The 25,619-nt window shown below is 41.2% G+C and overlaps 1 long non-coding RNA gene across 2 annotated transcripts in view; it reads right to left on the bottom strand.

Annotated features, from left to right (window-relative positions):
• Positions 1–455: 455 nt before the first annotated feature.
• LOC106030255 (uncharacterized) overlaps positions 456–25,619 on the bottom strand; it is a 53,030-nt gene continuing 27,866 nt past the window's right edge. For both annotated transcript variants that reach the window (XR_010829205.1, XR_010829206.1), the window contains 2 exons: positions 3,992–4,121; positions 456–755 (listed from right to left, as the gene is read on the bottom strand). This is a non-coding gene — a long non-coding RNA (uncharacterized lncRNA). The remainder of the gene's footprint in view (positions 756–3,991; positions 4,122–25,619) is intronic.

Below are 25,619 nucleotides of genomic sequence, written 5' to 3' on the forward strand. Positions count from 1 at the left end.
TGTCCAGATGATGTGAACCACATTATTGCCATACTGACAGATCTGGGAAGATACGTCATGATAATTTTAGCAACCTTTGCTGTGGGCACAGTGGGAAAGTATTTTGATTTGTACTCATACAAACTCTGCACTGTTTTTCCCCACTGCACATTAGGGGTCATTTGTGACAAGCTCCCTCAGAGGACTGGACTTCTGTGTGGCCTTCCAGGTCCGGCTCCCATCCCACAGAAAGTAGGATACAGCTGTGCCTCTGACTGCGTGCATTCTGCTGGACAAGCCAAGCAACAGTAGATATTCCTGGGCAAGATTTCCATGCTCTTGTTTCCCAAATGAACCTGGTGACTAGCAGAGGATCTGTTAAGGGAGTTATCACCCATGTTTTCCAAATATGATTTCTCCTACAAGCCGACGATGGGATATGTCCTTCATATTACTCAACGTGAGTAAATGGAAACTGTAAGCAGGGCATTGTATGGTTTAGAAAAGGAACCAAAAGCACCAGGCAGCCCCCCTCTGTGGGTTTGTCCTTTGAGGAGCTACCTGCCAAGCCACAGGAGCAGAAATAGCCAAATGGCTCCCGGTACCTCCATGATATCTCCTGAATCCCTTTGACCTGATGAAGGGCAAGGGACGACTTTGCTGGTGTCCCTATCAGGCTGCTGCAACATTTTCACCAGGTTCCAGGTAACCTGCAACTCCCAGCATGGATCTTTGAAGCTCCCCAGTCTCTGCTGTGTTCAGGTTGCTTTGTGCAACTGAGATGAGGAGGTGGCAAGGTCAAAAAAAATCCTCAGGTAAGAGATGTTCTTAGTATTGCTTCTTCATGCATGTATATTTTGATTCATCACTCATTTTTAAACAGCATTTAAATGAGTGTGAATAAATTCCCTTTGCAAATGGGAATGCTCCAAACATGTAGGACTGTATGCTCCATTAACTTTCAATGAAGTAAAGGCTCGTGAGTGCCAATGTTATTTTTGAAAACAAGATCTAAGGTGCTTAGATCTTAGAAAGCCTTATGCACAGCTTTTAATTACATACTTGAATCATTAAAACACATGCAAAAATAACATTTTAAATGTATATAAACATCTACTTAGTGCACACACACATCCACATGTATTTAATTTTAAGGTGGATTTCGTATACTATTTCCTTCCTTTATTCGTGACTAGAACCGAGCTAAGACACTGAATTGGAATTTCCTTGTTTTCATCTTCTTGTAACTTTCTTCTTAGTATAAATTCTACTGTTTTCTCACACCTCAAAGTTACAATAGTACTTATCATAAGTAGGAAAAATTACATGCCTTCAGCTATCATCTAGAATTATCCAAGCATTTTTAGAACATTACACTGAAAAACTGTTTTTCTAAAACATTTCCTTTTAAAATTAGGGCCTTCCCCCCCCCCCGGAAGAGATCTGCTGAGAAAACTGTGCTGTTTTAACACCCAGATATGTGGATCTACACTCAGTAACCACATGGATTTTAAAGGAACTGCTTGGAGTGGTAGGCTTATGCACACAGTGCCTGGGACACACTGTTGATTGCAGTTTTCCCAACTCTCAGCATTTAGTAGAGATGTAATTTTGGTGTTTCCTCACCACTTGCACTGTACTTTTGTAGAAAAAAATACCAATAATTCTTAATTCTTAATACTACTTTTAAAGATAATAGATCTTAAAGTTTGTGAAGCAAAAAGTTTTTCTGTTCAGTGTTTGCCTAACACCAACAGTGCTACAATTCAAGTCAAAAGCTAAGCCTTTATTTTGCAATTACACTACAAGTAAGATACAAGATACAAGACTAAGATACACCTGAAAATTGAGAGGCAGGTATTTGAATACCAAAGAAAAATGGGATTTTTCCCCAAGACACTCAATTCTTTATATCATTTGATGTCTTCTCCTGTATCAAAGAGGTTAATAAGTTACACCAGTGACATATACTCAGATATTACACCTACACGTATATTAGACAATTACCATGCCAAGAGAATATTTTGCTTTCGTTTTTACTTCTGGCCCTGTGCTTGTTCCTGGAGACTGTACTGATTCAAAAGCCAGTGACCTTGGCTAATTTGTGAAGGACAATTAACACTCAAGCAAAAGTGTTCCAAAATCCCTCTCCTGCTAACTTGCCAAAAGAAAGGCCAAATCCATAAAATGCACATTAAGGCTGGAGGGAAGGGGAGAGAGAAAGAGAGAGAGGAAGAGAGTGCCGACTTCAATCCTGGGAAAGGAGTGAAAACCAAGAGAAACATAAGCAGAAATAAAATACACTGAGTGTCTAAGTAGTGAAGTGGTTTTTTGAACCCTTGGCAACCTTATGTGGGAATCCAGGAATCAAAGAATATAGGAAAAAATAATAGCTCCCTATTTGTGGTTGCTTAAATAATAAAAAAAACTCCATATATGCAACAGAAAAGAGCATGTTTGAATATGAAAAATAAATTACTATTCAGCATATGATCAATGTATTCAAAGTATTAGGGGCCTAAGCATTTTCTCACTGTTTCAGCTGCAGCAAAACACAAATGGATCTTCAGAGAGAAAAGAAGGTTACCCAAATCCACTTCTATTTCTTCTAGGACTTCAGTGTAGTGAGACGAAGAATTATTCAACAGAGCCACAGCCTGGCCCCCACTTTCCCAATACTAAACGCCTTTGGAAGCCTGGTCTTTAACTTTGCTGTCTTCACGTTTGCTAAAATCATTCCACGTACTGTTTTGCCTTAACTGCTCAATTGGAAGTTGCTGGTTAAACTGAACTACCTTACAAAGTATCTAACCACACACATGTATATCCTGTACTTGACAAGGTCTTCAAGATCATCTCACTGTTCACGAGGTCAAACTCAAAAGTTTCAGTGGGGGGTGAGGGCAAAGGAGAGGGACAACATTCTTTGCAGAAGAAGGACAACAATTTGAATCATGACTTGAAAGACATTCATTTCAAGGCTTGTTATTACAAACAAATCTCCCTGGATGACAAATCCTCCTCCTATAACCTGTGAAAAGCACACCCACTTTGGGAGTATATAGATACTCTGAGACTGGTTATAGCTACCCACATATTATCATCATATATTTCAGTAGTTTAGAAACAAATGAGGATTTCAAATTACACTTTTTGTTTTGTTTTTTTGACAGGTGTTAGTAGTAGTGAGCTGGAGATAGACCTTGAAGAGCAGACACTTCAATGGAGAAGGCTGCTGTGAAGAGTGACCTACCTTTACCTTCCTTTCTCCTTTTCATTGTTCTCCGAATGAGCAAAATTATTAAGATCAGCACATTACAAAATGCAAAGCAGAAAATCCATTCATCCAGTGCTCCCATACAGAAACTGAGACCCGTGGGTTTCAGTGTACTCCCCAAAGGAAAGTGAAGACAAGCTTTTCAATCTGTAGGCCGTAAAGGGCAGCACAGAGTGAAATGACTTTCCCCAAACTGTGCAACTGTCATAAATGGAAGCAGAATCCATATTCCTTTACCACACTTTATTCCGTCATCCTCACCCAAACAAGCGAGCTAGCTGAAATGCAATGGAGAGGAGCTTGCAGAGGCCACTATTCCTCATTAAGTTGTCCCCTTATAATTGTCCATTGAATTTGGTACCCAACCAAATTGCTGCAGCAATTGGAAGGGTAAGAAATCAACTGCAGTTTAGGGTGTTGATAGAAATAAAGAAAAACAGCAAAAATGTTATGACTTATCTTTAAGGCTTCCTAGACTGAATTGCAAAATAGCTAGGACTTCAGTAAAAACTTGTCTCCAATGACTCATCATGTACGATAGCTTTATTACCTTGAAGAAAAAAGCCACCAAAAAGCTTTCTCACAAATCTCAAATCATAATGTTCATAACCCTGCTGAATACCAGTTCTGATCTGCAGCAGTGTTCAAATCATGTAGGTCAGAACAAGAAGAATGGAGGATCAGCAGAATGAAACATTTTCCAGAAAAAGGGTGTGAAAGTATAAGCAACCTTACTTGGTTTGTTCATACAGCATGTCTGTCTCCTGTTTTCTCTCTTTGGTAGGCTATCTGTAGAGCTTGAAATTGTTCTTTAAGCATGGTTGAACTGCTACTTGATTTTCTTCACACCATTCTTGGGAATTACCTGGATGTTGTAAGAGAAAAACAAACCAAGATTTTCTATGTAATCCCAGCATGGAAAAACTACAGCAAGGTTAATATTTTTTTTCATTTGAACACCTGGACTATTTATAATTCCCAATTTATAATTCAATCTTATGACAATTGCATAAATAGTGACTGAAATTAAAATTATTCTGAATCTTTGCTTATTGTTCAAACTTTGTGTGGTCAAGCAGAAAATAAAGTGTGTTAATTTTAGTGTACAGTACACAAGGTGAGGGTAATATCTTAAGACTATACGTATGAGCTTGCATCTGTCATAATATAACTACAGACAGTGCCATTGCCTTCCCTTCCAAGGGGTTGGTGGTATCGCTAATCCATACAGTAACAAATGTGTGCCTAAACTTATTTTTTTAATCTCTAAGCCTTATCCATGTTTTTCTATGAAATACTTCCTCATTTCAGTCTCTAGTTTTTGTGCTCTGAAGGGCTGAAGGAGTTGATGAAGAGCTTGTTCAAGTTAATAAACCAGTTGGCTAGCACAATTTAAGACCAAAGTCCTGCAGCCTTACGCAGCGTCTTCAAAAGCATAACCCACTTGCGAGGACAAGAGCAGTCACGAAGCAGAAACCTAGCTCAAAATAGGTATGCAAATGCTGGCTGTACTGGATAACTAAGCCACCTGCTAGAGAGTCATTTACATCTACTTACGCAGAACAGGGTTTACTGTAATACAGACTGCTTTTTTAAAATGTCTCATATGATCTAGGCAGGACAAACCTCATTTTTTTATTGCAAAAGGTCAAATTTTGCAATCCGCGCCACAATGCAGTAGCAAGAATTTTGAACAGCTAAAAGTGACAGCATTAAGAGATACTGCGTTCACATAATCCCATGAGCCTCCAAAACACATGCCAAGATCACTTTAGAGGAAGATGAGTTATCTAATGAGTTGGTACGAGGGAGTGCAGCTCTCCCTGCACTAACAAGTTGAATACCAGAGCACGAAGTAGGCACTCCAGGTGAACAAACTTGCTACAGAATTTGAATCAGAAAGCTTTATCAAAGTGAAGATGCTTTTCTTCCTGGCAAAGACAGTAGACACCATTCAGGAGTGCCAAGCCTGGCAGTTTCTATAATGAATACATCTGCCTGTCTGTGATCACCCCTCCAAGACCTGAATCTACATGCTGTCAACAAACAGCTGTACCACAGAACGTGTTTGATCAAACCAAAGTATTTTCACTATGCAGGATTGTGTCTGGCTCTGAATCTTTTCCAGCACTGGTTCACACCAGCCTTGGAGTAAACCCATTTAAAACAGTGGAGCTTCAAGCAGCATAAAGCTGCCATCTCTCCAAAAGAGAAGTCACTGTCAGTCGCTATTGAAACCAACAAAAATCTGTACCTGCTACTGAAGTGAAGCCAATGCCTTCGCTTTTGAATCTTCAATCAGATGATCAGAAAATTACAGAAGTGGCTAGACAGCTAGGGCAGAAACAGGCTGGGCATCAACAGCTTCAGAGCAAGTACCCCTTTATATAAAAATTTTCCATAAAACTAACTTCAATAAACTTTCATTGGAGATCACCTGATGTACCAATCTATAGAAATTACAGAAATATCTCAGCAGGAACTGATTTTAGATGATGTCTGATGAGGTGGAGGAGGGCTATGAGAAGGATCCTGGACACGACCAGAGCTATTTGACACTTTGCACTTCACTTCTGACTAGAGATTTATGATGAGAACACTGCTACAAATTTCAGCATCAGTGCAGTGAAAGTATACGGAAATAACAACAGTAAGTGCTAAGAAAAAAATAAATGGAGGTATTTCAAACAATCCTTATTTCTGTAGGCGTACTCATTAGGTGGTTCAAACATTTACATGGACTGTTTACATACCAGTATTGTTTTCCTTCTCTATCAGTGCTTTTTCTGCAGCATAGATATACCTGTAGGAAACCTGTTCAGCACATAAAACCTAAAGGTGGAACATATGCATCTGATAAACAGCCTGTTACAAGCTTATTGTGTTTCAGGATTGTTCCACTTCAGTTTACGATTTGTTTTATGTTCCTTTGAAACTGTTTTGGTAAAACTGTGACTAATTTAATGCACATTTTATTAAAATTGTTTGCAGTAGGATATGACAAAAATATGAAGTACAGGCAACATTGAAGTGCTGAGCTGCCTATGGTGTTTAGGCAACCAAAAATAAAGCATGTTGAGCTATGAATTCCACAAGTTTCCTGATTTCCTGGCCCCAGTCATCCTGTCTCAGATTCATGTTAGAGTGAAAGGTCTTTTATACAATTCAGCCTTTTCTCAGACAATATGATAGGTATATCAAATTATTTCCATGCAGCCACTGTGTTCAAACAATAAAATTCTCAGTCCAACTCATTTTGTAAATATGCCATAGCTGTTCAAGGGCTCTCTGAGCTCATGTGATTGGATTGATGGCCCTCAATGGTCAAAAGAAGGGAAAATTATCCTGTGGGATTTTTCCATCTGGTTTACATTGCAGTTCAAACTCTATGGATCAAAGGAAAAGCATTTTCTCTTTCACTGTGTTATCTAACATGAGCCAAAGTATTTCTGGGTCTGTTCAGTGGAAAAGCAAGAGAGCACCACTTCATGGAAACTACTCTTATTTTATTAGTTTTCAGTCACTTTTTAAAGCCATAATGCATAGTAATAGATAGGGGCACCAGCCATAAGACTCTAGGATAGGGAGCTGAATACTGAAATCGTTGCTCAGTTTTTATTTTGTCCTTGAGAAAAGCTGTGACACCCATTCCTAAAAAGCTAATCGGATGCTTGCAAGTTTAGATGAAACAAAAGCAAGTTTAGGCTTTTCACATTTACAAATCAATAACAGAGTTACCCTGTTCTATTTAAAGTCGTAAGGCTGCCCAGTCTTTAGCACTCAAGCTGAAGTGCAGCAGTCTAGAAGAACCAGTTTAGTTAGCCATGCAGATCTTTGACTTGAAGTTTCTGAAGGCAAACATGCTCTGCTATCTCTCCCTTTAAAATCACTTTCTTCTAGTGTTTCTTAGTTATACCAACAGCCCATCTTAGTCACACGTTCTGGTGCTCAGTTCTCATGAGCCGGCACCTAACCACGCTGCCTAGTAAACTGATAGGATTTTTCTATTTTCTATTTGGGGATAAAAATAGAAAAAACTTTTTAAAAGACAGAAACCAAAGAAAAGACAATGTGCAGGGAACATGGATTCTTTTACATCCTGAACTTTTTAGAAATACAAGTAATGGAAGAAGTTTTGAATACAGACATCACAAATCAAGGGAGCAACACGAAACTGCACCAAGGGAGGTCCAGACTGGATATTAGGAAAATTTTCTTCACCATGAGGGTGGACAAACACAGACAGGTTTCCTAGGGCGATAGTTGATGCCCCGTGAGTCTCAGCATTCAAGTAGTATTTGGATAATACCCTTAAAGCATGCTTTAACTTTTGGTTAGCCCTGAAGAGGTCAGGCAGTTGGTCTAGATGATCTTTGAAGGTCCCTTCCAACTGAACTATTCTAATCTCTTCCTGTCAGGGTACAGACAAAAAAAAATCTATATTTTTATATTATTTTTTTCCTCTATCTTAGACATCCAAGACTTTTCAGACTTTACAAGTAACCTATATCAAATTATGGTACAGAGAAACAAAGGATATCAGTTGTACAGTCAAACACTTCATTCTCAACCACTTATGAAGTATTTTAGTCCTTTTAGTCATGTCAGTATTTTAATGGAGACCAGAGATCCAAAACTTCTTTAAAACTTGCTGGATTTAAACTTAGAATCACAGAATTGAAGGGGTTGGAAGGGACCTCAAAAGATCATCGGGTCCAACCCCCCTGCCAAAACAGGTTCCCTAGAGCAGGCTGCCCAGGTAGGCGTCCAGACGGGCCTTGAATATCTCCAGAGAAGGAGACTCCACAACCTCCCTGGGCAGCCTGTTCAGTGCTCCGTCACCCTCACTGTGAAGAAGTTCTTTCGCATGTTGGTGCGGAACTTCCTGTGCTCCATTTTGTGGCCATTGCCCTTTATCCTGTCCCCACAAACCACTGAAAAGAGGTTGGCCAAATCCCTCTGTCTCCCACACTTCAGGTATTTATACACATTGATAAGATCCCCTCTCAGTCTTCCTCTCTAAAGGCTGAACAGACCCAGGTCCCTCAGCCTTTCCTCATAGGGAAGATGCTCCAGGCCCCGTATCATCTTTGTGGTCCTCTGCTGGACTCTTCCCAGGAGATCCCTGTCTTTTTTGTACCAGGGAGCCCAGAACTGGACACAGTACTCCAGGTGAGGCCTGACCAGGGCAGAGTAGAGGGGGAGGATCACCTCCCTTGACCTGCTGGCCATGCTCCTTTCAACACACGACAGGATCCCATCGGCCCTCTTGGCCACCAGGGCACACTGCTGGCTCATGGTCAACCTGTCGTCCACCAGGACCCCCAGGTCCTTCTCCCCAGAGCTCCTCTCCAGCAGGTCGTCCCCCAGCTTGTACTGATACGTCCGGTTGTTCCTTCCCAGGTGCAGGACTCTACACTTGCTCTTATTAAACCTCATTTGGTTTCTTCCTGCCCATCTTTCCAGCCAGTCCAGGTCTCGCTGAATGGCAGCACAGCCTTCTGGCGTGTCAGCCACTCATCCCAGAAGAAACATTAAGATTAATCAGACATACACAGAACATACCCATCAGACCACATCAGATTTTTCTGGGAAGGCCATCAGACAGCAAGTAGCACAGGCAGCTCAATGAGCCTGTTCTACAAAGCCTGTGAACAGACCAGCCTTGCAGAAAGCAAGGAGCACAAGTGGGAGCAAGCACAGGCATGCAGTTTGTCCAGTTATTGGGAAAAAAACCACTCTTCTGGCTGTAGGAAAATCAGGTATTTTAAATTAGTCTGCAAAAATGAAAAGAATACACCCAAGACCAGTCCAAAGTGCACACATTCTGAATAAAAGAATATTCATCCATGGAAAGGAAAAATTATCTGAGTTCAAGAGGTAGATAAATCTACTGACTGGAATATTATGTTGGACTCAGATGAGACGATTACTACAAACGGGACATGACTATACTGATTAACGTGACATCTGAATCTCAACTGATTTACGTGACATCTGACTAAAGAATTTGAAGAGAAAGTTGAGTCATTGGGAATAAAAATGGCTAAACCTTAAGGTGAACACAGGGCAGATTATTCCCTATAACGAGAAAGCAAAATCTTAGGAAAAAGTTTGCAATTGCCTGAGGAAATGGAATACCAAGTTTCAGAGCATTTATTAACTTTAAAGACTTTACAGTGTAAAGGACATTAAAACCTTAAAAATGCAAAGTGCATCTATAGAGAGAAAGAAGAAAGTACAAATCTGCATGAAAGCTGATTTACTGTATTGTGGGGAGCCACCAAGAGGCAAAGGCCACTTCCTTCCCTATCCCCCTTTGGGGCTGGGATGAATGCTGTCCTCCCAGGCATTGGTTCAGCTGTGCAGGTCAATCTGCCCAGCTTGATCATCTCCCACAGCATTGCTTGCTGTTGCAGTGGGTTGATTTGGTGTTGAATCAGTTCATTGTTTGGGTTCCTGCCTTGGCTAGCCACATAGCAGCCATTTACCATTCCTGGGCTGAGAGAGGGCTGCCTGGTATTGTGGCAGCCTGTTGGTAGACTAAGTTTGACATGATGTAAAACTCAGCACGAGCAAGAGTACACCAACGTAAGAAACAAATCTCCTGCAAGTAAAGAAGTACCATGGATGCTCCATCACCTTTTTTTTTAAATGTTAGAAAAGTTAACAAAATCAAAATTGTTAAAACCACATGAAGTAAGAGGCAGAATGAAAAGAGTCTGAATGCAAACACAAATACATGCAAGCAAATGTTAGAACCATGGTACAAATTTGGCCTGGTTGTACTTGTTGTTATTAACTCTGGGTAGTAGCTCTGCATTCCTCTTGTCACTATCCAGATCTCCTTAAAGAATACAATACATGATCTCATGTATAACCTCTGTATTTGGTACCTGCAGCAAACTAGCTGAGGGTAATGACAGCAGCTGGATCACAATTTAATTATGTTTTGCAACAGCTGTGATTTGAATGACATTACTTCATAACCAGGCAATTACAACTAAGTTGTTGTATTGAAAATGGCTAATCTGACATTTTAGAAACTTGTTAAGTTTGTGTAGATAGGGAGAACTAACTTGGAGGGCAACACAGCTTAGACTATCACCTGTTAAAATTTGTGTAATAAAAATCTTAGAAATAGGCCACCAATGCTAGAGTAAGAGTTTTCTAAAGTAAGAGTTTTAAAAATTCTTACAAATACAATGAGAAGGTGAGACAAAGAAAAACATGCAGGCATAGGTTTGTGCACATATATAGTATCAAAACCATAGTCCTAGTCCCAGAGTCATCTGTCTCTAGCGAAGCTGCTTATGTGAGTTGATTGCTATGGTCCTGAATACAATCCAGAGCTCAGTATCTTAACTCTTGCATGGCAATGGATTTTAGCTTCCTAAAGATACTGAGTAAATTGAAGCAGCTTTCCAAAAAAACTAAACAAGGACTTGAGCCAGAAAATTGTTGCAGGAAAAAAACACCACACTTAATACAGATGAGATTGAGGGGGAAGTCAGTGTGGCATCGAAGGCTTCATGAGAGTAACAAAGCCAGCATTTAAACTCTGTGCATCACTGACAGGAGCAGAGGAACATAATAATACGGCCTCAGGTTTCAAGTCCCTAAGCATACACATATTACATGTTAAAAAAAAGAGCATTTCACTAGCAACAACAGCATGAGCTAATTTCTAAAGCAACTCCATAAACCGCAACTGAGATGTAGTGTGAGCCAAAGGAGAAAGAAAATATATCTGGGAATGGCAGTGAATGAAGCTAAAACTAAGAAAGTTTAACACGCTGCTTTAGTATTGCTTCCCAGTAGGACACAATCAAGATCACCTTGGTGTCTGATGTTTCATTCAGGTCTAGAAAGAATAGGATATGGTCAGAGAGGAAAATGGAGTTCTTTGCAAACTGCAGGATTAGAGGATTTAGAATAATTCATAATGCATTTAATGTAACCTCTGCTGCTTATGGAACAGCTAGAAATAGATTAAAGTTTAATGTATTCATTTGTCATGCATGCAATTAAAACAAATTCTTTTGCTGATTGTGAATTGTTTATAGAGACTAATAATTACCTGATATATCAGTTTGAGAAATGCCAGCAACTACATAGTCTGTCTCTTGGCTAGATACACAAGCATAATTTAGTGTCGGAAAGAATGGCTTAGGAAGCTTTATTCTCTTGGAGAAAAGTTGGCAGTATATGGTGAAGCAGGAGATTAAAAAGGTTTAGACATTTTAGACATGTAAACTTTCCTTGTGAGGGCAGTTTACATTGCCTGATATGTCCTTTTATAAAACATTAGCCTTATTGGCTAGAAGCCCAATTCTCTGGTCACATCTACAAACAGGATTCATGAACAGCCCTCCAACGAGCACAGGATCAGATACAGGAAGAGAAGCAGTTCCTGTGGCTGCCATGTTACCAGCCAGATGGGCTTACATACACTCATCTGTGCAAGCACATGGATTTACCACAGGTGAGCAAACCAAAGCAGCTCAACCTGCGAGGCCATGCTTGTGACTGAGAAGAAAATGATACTTTTTTATTCCAATCTGGAGGAGAAAGCAGAAGGACCCATTCTCTGATTTGACTGCTGCTGTGCAGGAGAGCTGTCACTGTCACAGAACAGGTCTCAGTGAGAAGCATCCATACAACTTACCCTACAAGAGCAAGCTGGCAGTCTGGTCTCCCCAGGTGACAGAGCAGATGCTCTCCATCAGCCCAGGACCAGCTCCTCTGTTTCTCTCCACCAGCTCTAGAGGTGACCTAGGAGCAAGGTCTCCTCCCTTAGAAAAATGTTGGCTGCAACCACCATCTTTTGTCTTCCATGTGTTCCCTGGATTATCCCACCTGGGTACAGCAAAACACCACACTTGAGCAAGGTCCTGTTTCACAACTTCAGAGAAGGGGTTGGCCACCATGAGCTCAGCATTTCCACCCCAGAGAAGTGCTGAGGGAATCCCTTCCTCTACCAGCCGTGGGACCTGGCAGCACATAAGAGTTGAAGCGGCCCCAGCACTGAGGTAATTTCAAACACTGAGCAAGAGACAAGGCCACTTTTGTGAATTGTTAGAAGCCTGGTATGGGCGGAAGTTTGTAATTTTTGCCTGTCCTGACTGCCGAGCACAGTGAGGCAATAGATCTCCTCACAAGGTCAGGCACACCCCCAGAGAGCATGGAGCAGGCCTGGCGCCAGCACCATTCGGTGCGTACCCGTGCAGGCCAGATGCCTGTGTTGTACGGCCCACAGTCATAAGGACATGAGGCCCACTGACCGCAGACCATAATTCGAGATCTCAGCTCACAATTAGGTTTTGTTTTCAGAAGACATGCAAGGTGTTTGTGGCAATTTTCTCATGTCTCTTGAGGACAAAACCTTTTTCCCCCAAGAGATCTGTTGATCAAGCCAAAATACCTAATTTGGCCGTCATCCTTAAGATAACTTTTAGCTTGTTGAAGCAAAGGATTTTTTTTCTTTTGGGAAAGAAATCAATAGAAACAGTTAAGCTCAGCCACATGTATCTACATTAGTAATATATTTTTACTACATCATTGGAACCTGGTGGATTAGAAAGCCTGCTGCATAAATTACACTTTGCAATTCTTTGCCAGAGACTCAGGGGGAGACTAATTTTAAGTAATCATCATCCAATCTCATCCTTTTGGCTGTACTAATTTTCAAGGGATAAATTTACCACAGCACTCAGGGTTCTAGTTTCTAGGTTTACTTTAAAAAAAACAAAAAGCACAGAGAACTGTATGATTACATAATGCAGAAACACTTTCGACTCATTACTATTATTAAAAAGCAAATAAAAACCTCAAGTTTAACACGCCCAGAGTTGTTGCTTTGGGAAAGGGCTTGGTAAAGCAATGCAAGAAAAGCCCCTTCGGGCCTTGGAGCTTGACTCAGAAGCCATGAGATTTTCTACCAATGTAAACTAACACCTGGTGCAGCACTCCAGTACCTGCCCTTCGTACTGTGGATGCAGGCAAGACTGGCAGCAAGTTCAGAATCCCTTCAGTGAAACCACATCAGGGAACGAGCCCACGAGCAACCCTGAGGTCAATAAAGCACATAGAGGTGCCCCAGGATGGTCCTTTCATTCCAATGGATGGTTGTGAATCGTGGCCCTGCTGAAAGCTTTGCTAGTGGTTTCATCTGCTAACATCAGGAGAAGAGGAAGAGATTTACACACACCTGCATGGGGAGTTTTTAATCCCTTTTTCCCCCCACAAGACAGACTCTTAACTCACTCAGCAGGATATGCGGTTTGTCTGGATGCTTTGGCTGTACAGTTTTCCACGTGAACACCCTGTGTATACAATTTGTACTGTTTTAGCTATACTTGTTACCAGGATGAGACACGCAGACAAAAGAGCAGAGGTGAGCCCATATGTTAACTAGTTTTTTTACTCACCTCTGCTTTTAACATGACCTTGGAGAACATCCCTTTTTTTCTTCCATATTATATATACACAGTCATGCACATCTGTGGTGTTTTGGCTATTTTCCCCTTTTTACTCTCAAGAACTGCTTTGTTATTTTTGTTTTAAGGTCTATCAGTTTTCAAGACGCTGTTACTTTTTGAATTTCTCCCCCAGCTCACAAAAATGAAAAGAAAAAATCATCTGCATTGATCTCGTTATCTTCTGGCCACAAGAGAGATCTGTTCTGCCACAAGAAGCCATTTTCAGATCCTCCATAATGAGGAAAGGTTAGGAAGGCTCTGCATTGTCTGAAAAAGAATACTTCTGAGCTGGAAGAAAGTCTGAATTGCAAACTGAAATCCTTTCAGACACGATACGCTCGGTGAGTGGTGTTATAGCTTGAAAGTGATTATTTCATCAACAGTTTTCAACTAAAATCATTACCACCACATAAAACATACCTTTTTTTCTTTTGTTTTTGTCATTGGGAAAACAAGAACTAACAGGTGGGCTGACTTAAATCGTATACCTCTGATTTTTATTTATTTATTTATTTTTAAATCAAACTAGCCTGTTATTTTGAGGTTTGGGGAGCTGTATTTAAGACATTCATTCCCATTTTACTCCAATGTATTTCATACAACTGCTGGTTTATATTTCCCAGGAAACATTGGGGTTTCTTCTGTGGTCAGACCAATGCTGTGTTTCATGGGAGTCTTGATCATTAGTCAGCACAACAAGTGCAGGTCTGCCAGAGAGCAATGCTTATACAGACCTGAACTGTGGGACTGCCAGCCTTCCAATTTCATGAGGCACTGCAACAGCAGAGTGGATGTAGGCTCATTTTGACCTGAGCTAGAAACAACGTACTTCAACTCTGTACAACATCCTATTCCAAGATATTTTGATCATCACCATAAATATGAATCTGAATTAATGCTTTCCTTCACTTTGCATTCTGTGAAATAGAATTTCATGCTTTTCATCTTAAGTGGATATTTTTACTTCTGAAATAAGAGGCCGCTACTCCATGAGATCTGCTAAGAGCAGCTCCTTTCTCCCTACTCAGCCTTGTGGCTGAATGACAGACTCAGTGTGCAGCTGGGAGGCTGCTCTCCAGAGCAGCTGGACACACTGGCGTGTGTAATTCAAACAAGCAGGCAAATAATGAACCTTTCTTAGTACACTTCTTTACACTTCTTTCAACGTGCTTCTAATCCCTACAGTCACATCACACAGCAAACTTTAGCAACATCACATTTACAAGTGGTAATAGATCAAATTTTAAGGAAAGATGAAAAAACACAGCCAAAAGGTACAAAAAGCAGTAAGTGTAAACCAGTTGCATCAGTAAAAAGCTGCATTCCCTCTTCTGGGAGAAGTGGAGCTTTCTACTGAGGCTAAAAGCAAGTTCTTTGTGGAGCAGATGAGAGGTGACACAGTTAGGAAGGAGTAATGACTCCCATGTCCTCAATATTGAGGAGGAGCCACCCAAGCAACTAGGTGGCACGCACTTAATTCCTCTGGGAAAAAGCCTGCTGAGAAAGGCATTGTACAATAATCACTAAAGGGCAGGGAGGTTAAGGGCTCAGTTAACAACAGCAAAACTCATCCCACCAGAGAGTTAATCCCGTTATTTGGGCCTTCATGAACCAGAAGACTAAGTTTGGTCTCAACTCTCCAGTGGCAGCAGAACGAAAGCACAGAGCACTAATACAGCTGACCCTCTCCATATGACTAGCCAGCAAAAGGGAATTTTTGTGTCGCAAGTTTGAAATCAACAGAATTTCAAGGATTGTTAGGACCGGTCATATAGAGATGTTTCTTCCCTCCCTTTGCTTTAGTTTCAACACAAAGCAAGCACAGAAGCTTCCTGCCTGAAAACAGTAACAAGTACACAACATGCAAGGGCCTGGCTAGGAAAACAAAATAATTAATCACTTGGGTTAGAAAACAGATGGGTGATCTGACCAGCCATAACAGCAGAAAATGAAGGCTTTCTGACCTATTTCCTTTTGGGGAATCATGAGCAAGGACAACCCACAAAGGTGTCCAATGATTTCTGGGGAAGAGCAGTAATAAAACTCCACAAACAAACATGATACAGGCTTTTCTCATCAACTGAAAAAATGAGACGAAGGTGGATATTCATATGAACCAACTGTTGATACTTACCATAAGTCTTTGAAGTTCTCTGTGTAATAGAGGGAGAGACATACACACTTCCCTAGGGTCAGTCCGTATATCTAAATTACACTCCTGCTATAAATCATCTTCTGAATAGAGGAAGCATCTCTGTGCCTCTCCATTAACAATGTTAAAGAGTCTAGTTCTTGACTTAGGAGCATAATCAGTGCCAGAAGTTTGGTGTTGTTAGTACCGTGAGGTTGTCTTTTCTCTTTGTAGTGTCATAGCTGTACAGCTGACTGTTCTCTGATCTTTTCTAACAGTTCCTGCCTGCTTCCAAAACAGAGGAATCACTTCACAGCTAGTTTGGGATGAGATAACAATATGCTAATACTAGATACAGAATCATAAACTTTGGAAGAGATCTCCAAGATCATCTGGTCCAACCGTCCCCCTACCACCAATGTCACCCACTAAACCATGTCCCTAAGCACCACATCCAACCTTTCCCTGAACACCCCCAGGGAAGGGTGACTCCACCACCTCCCTGGGCAACCCGTCCCAATGCCTGACTGCTCTTTCTGAGAAGAAATGTCTCCTCATTTCCAACCTGAACCTCCCCTGGCACAGCTTGAGGCCATTCCTTCTAGACCTGTCACTAGTTACCTGTGAGTAGAGGCCGGCCCCCAGCTCCCCACACCTTCCTTTCAGGTACCTGTAGACAGCAATGAGGTCTCCCCTGAGCCTCCTCTTCTCCAGACCAAACAACCCCAGTTCCCTCAGCCGCTCCTCACAGGACTTGTGCTCCAGGCCCTTCACCAGCCTTGTAGCCCTGCTCTGGACACACTCCAGGATATACACATAGAAAACAACAGTTTTATAAAGAAATAAAAACTAAATATCAATAAACATCATAATGTCTTCTTCATGGGAGTCTACTCTCAGAAAACAGCTTATAGGACTACGCAAGCACAGCAGATCACTGAGTGATCTTTGACAGCATTCCCTAGCTGGGATAACGTGTAGCCACCAGGACACAAACACTCAAAATAAAGGTATCAGAATTCATACACACATGCAAACAAAACCATCCCACCTTCTGCTAAAAGATTATCACACTCCACCAGATGGTTGGCTGGATGACAAGAGGTAGCCCATCTCAAAAAAAAGCAAGATATAATAAGAGGAGGCAAGGCTGTAACAGCCTCTCATAGACCACAGGACACAGCAGATGCACTGGTCAAGGTTTTTAGGCTGCACATGCCCTTCTCTATGTCTAAAAAGGCAACTACCAGGCCAAGAGCTTTTGGAAGCAGCCCGAGTTATGAGCATAACAACTACACATACACGGTCTTACTGCTTGCATGATGCTCCCCGGTTAAAGTGTTCAGCCAAGGACAAACATAATTCAGGCCAGGTGGTTCCCTTGCCACCACACTTGGAGGTGCTACCTGTCCCTGCCTAGGCAGCTGTTAATACAGAAGAATAGTGTGCATTAACTGCCAAGATGGTAGAAAGATGCAAGGTAGTAGGTAATTTTTAAGCCTAAGGCAAAAAAAAAAGCCCAACGGAAACATACTCCACAAATCTTTTCTCCTTGGAGCTGCCTTATTCCTAAGGATAAACAAAAGTCCTATTCTGAAAAACACTATGAATGAAAACTGCTGAAGTATTTCTATTGTTAAAGTTTCCTATGTTAGATAAAGAGTTAATCTTTTTTCCTAGTTTTAGCCTACTTAACCCTAAGATATTTAAACATAGAAGAAAAAATTGTAAAAGGGTCTTTAAACTCTAGGAACATTTTTTCTGCAATGAACTTGGAGTGACTGAGGTTCGTAACAGAAGTTGAGCATGTAATATTTTCCACTGCTTACGGTTCCCTTCTGAACTTCCATTTTGTGGGAATACACTTGGATCATTGCTGACCTGTCTCTGGAAAAGGCTCACTGTGTATTTTGGCTTGGCTTCTTTCCATTTCTACTCCTCTAAGTCTGTTCCCCATTTCAACATCTCTTATTGCCACATTCCCAAACATGTTACACAACCCTAAAGAAGCAATTTATAGGAATATTAGTAATTCAGCTGTGACCAAACAAGCACTTTTCCCTTCTAACAGATCATTGTCTCCTGGGAACCATAGTTATGTGGCTCTTTGCTCACTTGTTTACAGCATTTCTCTGGATTTGATATTTAGACAGGCAAATGACTCAAAGCAGTATAAATCCATGAAAGCTAGTGTTTTGCAGCAGCTTTCAAAGCAAAACCTGGCTGGAAGTATTCTGCGAAGGCTTTTCCAAAAGTGCCTGGAAGAGCCTGGTATGTGAATGCGTATCCTTCCTATAGCCAACCAAATCGTGCCAAGTGCATGTACACAGAGATCCTGCTTTAATGTTCATAGCTTGAGGCAGCACCATCCCAGGAATGTAACCTGTCAGAGTACAGGGCTCTTCCATAATGCCAGTAGATGCAAGGATGTACAACTGCTAAAGTTGCCCCAAGACTGGGTTTACTTATATACTGTATGTAGCTCAAAGGCAGCCTCACCAAACATACTGAAATTTCCAGCTATTGCCAGATCTTGCAAGTCTTATCTCCTTGAACTCTGGCTCTAATGGGATATATCCTACAGGTTGCTTGCCAGGTCAAAGATCATAGCTTTCTGTATTTTGCCAGAAAAATAACAGAGTTCAACGTCAGCTTGTCTGGAAAAAGAGGACCACTATTTTGTGAACTTAAAACCCAAGCCACAATCAAGACTTTTTCATCTGCCTGTCCATAGAACAAAAGCCTTCGATTTTTAGCATGAAGTGGATTGTGTTGACCCTCAGCTTTCCTTCTACCCTGTTTTAAATGTTGCCACTCATGCAGAAGAGCTTTCCAGGTATAATATCTACTTGCCACCGTTTATGGCTTAACACAACAACATGAACCAAAACGACTGACTTCAAATTTATGCGCGCTCATTACAAGCTGCAGCTCATCACCACATTTATTTCTGCTTGGCTGTGCCTCCAGCAGTGATAAAGGTCTTTGGGTAAAAAAAAAAGTTTGTGGCATGAACTAGGGGCAATAACTGCTCAAGACATCTCCATGAATTCCACCTTCAAGTCAACCCAAAGTCTGCCCTACAGCTAATACTGTGCTCTACCATGACTATATTCACCCTCCATCATAGTCAGCATAACTTAACTGTATTTATACTTAACCTAAGTGGAAAACTGTTAAGAGATGCTCAGCCTCTCACAAAGAAAAAAAAATAATCCTACAGACCCTCTGGATTTGGGCCAGGGAACACAACCACAACCATCAACAAAGCAGAAAACTGCTGATGCAGTGGTCACAGCTGACAGCTGCCTGACACCCACCTGAAGGTAAAGCAGGTCTGCTAAAAGCGACCCACCCAACCTTGCCTGTGAGCACACAATGAAGTGGCCGCACAGACACAAAAGGACATTTTTCCACGTGAGGCTAGCCAAGTAACCCAACACAGCCTGCCCTAGCTTCAGCTATAAGCAGATTTCAGGCTTCTCTGCCCCAAAGTAGTGAGCTCTGCAGTCTGCCAGATAATGACACCATATGCCACCACAGTTCTTAATCAGAAAGAGTCAAACATAGACAAAAATAAAACTCAGTCACTGGTTCCATGCAGTTACCAATAATATCCTCAGCCTGTGAATGTGGGTACAGGCTAACACCCACACACCTGCACCTAAAGCGACAGATATCATCCTCACCATACATCATTCCCTTTCTGCATCCTACTGATATCACTAATATCATTTTCGGCTTCAAGTAGTGCCTACCAATAGGACAACACAACCAACATCACTACGGGGACACCTACCTATTGGGTGACCTGCTAAGTACTCCGTACACAGTAACTGTTCCAACCAAACATTTCACACATCACCTTCCCATTTGATAGTAGGTTGTCTCTGGTTATGTGCAGTTCTGTGCATTTTGGTGGAGGATCACCAGGAATGAGTGCGTATGGACAGAGCCTGGCACAGTTAGCTCAAGGCAGCTAATCCAGCTCTGAGTACACAAGAGTTTGTTATCTTGCATTGCACCATGGAATCCATACACTTGCGCTTGTTGGGCCCAGCATTCGTTATTTGGCATCTGAGCATAGATACAAGCTCTTTATCTGCCAACTCTTTATAGGCAAAGTGCGAGGATCAAAAGATAAATAAATCTTATTGGTAAAACTGAGGAGCAATGATGAAGCAGCACAGGACAGAGACAGGAACAAGAGGCTGGGGAAAGCAGGAGTGTCATAAGCTGCTCCCCCCAAAGCTGACAAATTGTGTAATACACCCCCAGCTCCTAAATGTCAGCACTAACGAGTGGGCTTTCTTCTGCCTCTGTGCGTTTTCCATTTCTTTCCAGGGCAGAACTGAAGGCTATGTAGGCAGTAACGAGGGAATAAGTAGGCAAACCAACAGACAGGTATTTGTCAAAAATGGACAGAAATTGTCCACATTCTCTACAAGGATTTTGGTTGCTATAGAACCACAAAAACAGCATTTGGCTATAAAGACACTATAAACCACTAACTTTCCACTGTGCAAACTGGGAAGGGGTAAAGGGTTAAACAGGAGAACACAAGGTGAGAGCTAGAACCATAGCAATTAGGAGCCTTTGGGACAGAAGAAAAATAGGTTTGAGCCCTCCCGTGTGAACTTTCTGGGAAATAATAAAGTTAATGGAAGACTGCCATATCCAGACTCAACGTAGAGATTTAGTGATGGCCTGTGCCAGCGCAGGATGATCTGTTAATTTGCTGACTCCCCTCAGCAACAAATACTTGTATTTCAGCCTGAACATGGGTAAAATGTCTTTAACAGAGGAAGTCCATTATATCCCAACATGCCATAACCTTATGAGGTGTGCCGTGGAGATACCAGGGATGAATTTGGAATTCCAGCTCCCGTTGGAATTCTAACTTGTCAGTACTAAAGCAAAGACCAGGAGAGAGACACTGTGTGATTTTTCTAAAGCACTTCAGAAAGATTAGCCTAGAACATGGCCTTAATAAGACCACCTGCACTGACATTTATCCTTCTAAGGACAGGCCAACACATCCCAGGGCTGGCAGTCCCAAGCCGTAGGAAAGGAGAGGCCTAGACCTGGACAAATGCCTGGTGCCAGGTGGCCATGGCCAGTGGGACCCTGCTGGTGCCACCAAGGCCTTGTCTTTTACAAAAGGCCACAACAGCAAGTGGTGCCTGCAGGTGTTATTTCTTCATTATGCTGGTTGCTTTCTTTGCTTTTCTCCTCATGTTTTGGAATGGAAGCAAATTTTAATTAGAAAAGAGAAAATGCTGAAAAACAGGTCAGACTTTTGGTTTTCTCTGTAGTGAGGGTGATGGCACAGCAAGGGTGTTTGCAACTTTTCGTTCTGCTCCAAGACACTTCCCACATAATTAGTCCTCTTGCCACTGTGAAGCTATTCAATATATACCTTCCCTAGTGAACAGTCCCAATCTAACCACAGCAGTCAAGTAGAAAATAGTACTTTGATTGCCCATGCTTACATTTTCCACCCTCAGCAGAGCAGATATTTTATTTCCATTAGATTTTCCAAATACTCCTCTCCCAACCGTGACAGACATAAGAGAGGACAGTTAACTCATACCCTTCCTGAGTCCACCTCATTTCAAAGCCTAGTAATCTTGATTCTCCAGAAAATTTTTCACATCCTCTAGAATGGGGCAGGGAAGCATCAAATGATCATTTCTGTTTATTGCAATATTTATGAGTTTGTGATACTAATACAAGTGAGAATTTCAGGCCAGCATTGCATTAGTTCTTGAGATGATTGACTTAAATGTGACTACTCTGGCTCAATGGTTTCTTTGCTTCCAGCTCAATTTATGGATTTGAGGTTGTTCCCTCTCCTCTCCCCGCCAAAACACTCAATATATTTAAGTAGCAAGTAAGACAAGAAAATTGTTGAAAGAAGTTAAACCTGTGAGTGTTCCCTTTCTACTTTAAGCGCATTGATAGGAGTATGAGAAATGAGAAAGGCAGAAGCTTCCCCAAAAATACTTGGATAATACAAAACCACAACAACAGGCTCTGGCCCTCATATGGCCCCAGGGAAAGGATGCATCTATATTTACTTCTAGAGGGCTCTGAACTCAGATAAGTGAGGATCACTCGGTGGTAGAGTGAGCTCAGTCTCTTCCATGTCAACCTTCCACCATCACTGTCCAGGATCAAGAAAAATATTACACAACTGTGAAAAGACTATAGTATTTTAGCTTGGCTTTGCACTAATTTATGGTCTTTGAGACACCTGCTTTAATCTGGATTTTAACTTCCTCTAATAAAAATTTTTCAACTTGTTGAAATTATCCACACACACAAACACAAAAATTCAGAGTGGACAAGTTGGAGTTATTTATGCCCGTGGAAATATGTCGTAGGTAGGGCCAACTACTAACTGATTCTCTGCCATAAGCAATGTGCGAAAGAAAAGAAACCCAACCATAGCAGTGAGAATTTTGTTAACATTGTCCTCCAAGAGCAATGTTAGTTAGTCCAAGCCATGCCAGTATAAAGAAGCCAGTAGTTTATTAATAACATCTTATCTACATCATAGTAGTTATATTTTCCTTCATCATTTAAACTACAACAGGTCTACTGCTTGAGGAAAAATAAAATCAAAATCATGGTAATTATCCATAACTATGCAAGCCAGAATTTTATTCTGAAGTGGATAAATAATTACTTGCTTATTTTTTGGCAAGTTAGAAGTTGGAAAGCACTGTGTCACACCCCAAGGGCACCAGAAACTGGAGAGCTGGAGGGTCAAGAAACACAAAAAGAAAAATTGTTTGGAACTGTAATGTTTGAAGTTAACACCAGATAGTACAGTCAACACTATGGGGATTATGAAGCTCACATTGTAGAAAAGCAATAAGATAACCACACATCTTTTTTATTTTAATGCATATCATAAGGGAGAATCTCTCAACTGGACTAGCAGAGCTCCCAAAGAAGCATACTCCCGTTTCTTCTAAAGGATAACTTTCATTTTCCTTCACTTACAGTTGAGTAAGCTCAATTTCACACCAAGCTAAAAGACAAGTAGCTCAAATGTTGTCTGAAGATCACTAGAAGATGTGAGGACTGGAGCTTTTTATAAATGCAACATTCAAAGATGTATTAGTAGCTAAGAATTAACATCCTGTACTATTTGTATTGTTTGCTTGCTATCTCACAACATGACCAGGTTTGCTTAATGGGAAATTGGGACACCGCTGATTTCAGCTTAAAGTGCATCCAGACACAGCAAGTTATTGGTTTTTTAATCACCTGTGTCTCAGGGGAGCCATTGAACCAAAGAGGCACTTCTCTCAGAGGGAAAAGAATCAATGGGTGAGAAAGGTAAGAACAGCTATAGTAGGCCAGAGCACAGCTCAGTGTCCTCTCTTGGGCAGTGACTAGTAAGAGATGCCGCAGTCACACCATAAGCACACAGCAATGCTCTGCCAGCACGCGCTCCCAGCAATCAGTGGCTTCAGAACTTCCCAAACCAGAAGCCTATGCTTATGTACTCTAGCTGGTAATGACATTTTCTTCCATGAATTTTTGAACCCCAGCAGCATTTTGGTTCCTACAGTGCTCTGCAGCAAAGGCTGCCAGAGCTTAACTATGGACCATGGAAGAAAACTCCTCCGCCTGTTCTGAACTTTTGAACCTTTTATTTCACTGGGCATCACGTAACAGAAGTAGAAAGAGAAGAAAAGAGTGTATGACTGTTCTCTGTCTATCCTTTCTGCTACTCTTTGATAGATCTCTAGCATATTGCTCCCTCCAGGTCATTTCTTTCCTGTACTGAAGAGCTGAATCCGCTTAGTCATGCCCAGAGAAGTCACTATCTTTGATCATCACTGCCTTCCTTTTTTGTGTTTTCTGGTTACTCATCCTTTCTGACTATGGAGGATTCATGATGTGGATGCACCATCGGCTCCTTACAGTGACAATTGTGTTTTACTGTTTTTCTGCTCTTTTCTTTTTCTAAGAACAGACAGTATCTGTTGATCTTTGACCCTCACTGGGTACTTAGCTGATACTTTCATACAACTGTCCAAAAAAGCTCCAAGATCTTTTGTGATTACTAATAACTACTCCACAGCCCATCATTGTATATGTGAATTTAAGGCTTTTCTCCAAAGCACACTACTTGCTTTTATCAAGTGTCAGACGGCATTTTATCACCTAGTTATAAACTGAGGTCTTACTTCACCATTTGGAAGATGTTTTTCCTCTGAAGCTTCATTTAATCGTTCTCTATCCCCCTTCTCCAGGCCACCCATGAATAATTTGGGTAGTGCTGGCTCTAGCAGTGATCTCCAGGAGACTCCAATCATCTCCTTCCCTATGAAAATTCATTACATATTCCTACACTTCCATTGAAAGGCAGTGTATAAAGAAAGGCATCTCATGCAGTTTGTTCATAGCATAGCCTGTATGTGCAGATGAGCACACGCTTCCCTTAAACCCCAGGTCACATCTGTCAGCTTTGTGCTGATGTCTTGGACATCATTGAGCACCCCAGATAGCACGAAGTGCCTACTTTCAGGCCAGTGAATCCAACCCTTTGTTTCCTGTTTCTTAAATTACAGACTCATAAGAAAAATCATATTGCTCAGTTGTTTTGTTTCTTTTCAAGTGTTTAGCAAAAGCTGTTTTGGAAATGTAGACAGATTGTATCAGCTTTTCAGACATGCTAGTAACTACTCTAGACAAACAAATCTAATCAGTTTGCAAGGGATGATAACCTTCTGAAAAAAAGCAATGACTACTCTTTCCTATCATACCTTATTTAGGTCTATTTTTTGCTATACTTTATATAGTTTTCCCAATACAGGTATTTATTTGGCCACTAATTCCTAGAGCCTCATGAAAAGCTGTTTTATATACTGAAACCACATTTACTACTTTTTAAATCTGTCAAGTACCAAGGTAATTATCATATAAACTGAAACAGTCCTACTTCTCCACACTAAGTGGCGATGCAAAGACTAACCCAAGGGCTGGCTCAGCATAAACCCATGAATTAATCTGTAATTCACACACCGTTATCAGCCCTTAGCATAAATGAAAGATGTGCGTCTTATTCTTGGTCTATGGCCTTTCTGTGTTTAAAAAGCTATAGCCATACCAGCAACTCCTCCTACAGTAAACAATTAAGAGTTGGCCAAAGAAAAAAAGTGTCTCTCTCCATGTGGTTTGTATCTAGTCCTTAAGCAAAACACACTACAGTAGCAAATTGCTTTCTTGGCCAGCATTTGCACTGGGGCTATACTACTATTGCCACATCAGCAAAAGGCTCTCACTTCTTACTGACATTTCTATGCCAGCAAAATTTTAAAGCGTAGGCTGGGACTATGTTTTAGTACTTTCCCATGGCTGCCCCCAGGGCCACAGCAAAATCTCAGTTCTCCACAGCTCTGTGGCACTGTGCCCAGTTTCAGCCTTCTTTTTGTACCTTCCCCTCTACCTGTGCTTTCAAAGCAAACCAGCCCCAGCAGCTTAAACTGGTCTGCCACTCTGCCCACACTGAATACATGCCACCAACAAGTAGGCAAAAAAACAGTGGGATATGGATCATATATTTGGATTTTCAATGGTGATACAAAGGTGAACGCTTCTCAGGGGGGATTTAGTCCATGAGTCATCATCTTTACAAATCAAAATCTTCCTGTGACAGCAAAGCATGAAGAACATGAAGAATTGCTTGAATGAATTAAGTGTCTTCTTTTACATTAATGAGTAGTCAAAA

Source organism: Anser cygnoides, chromosome 2, assembly GCF_040182565.1.
Source record: "Anser cygnoides isolate HZ-2024a breed goose chromosome 2, Taihu_goose_T2T_genome, whole genome shotgun sequence".
Lineage (NCBI taxonomy): Eukaryota > Metazoa > Chordata > Aves > Anseriformes > Anatidae > Anser > Anser cygnoides.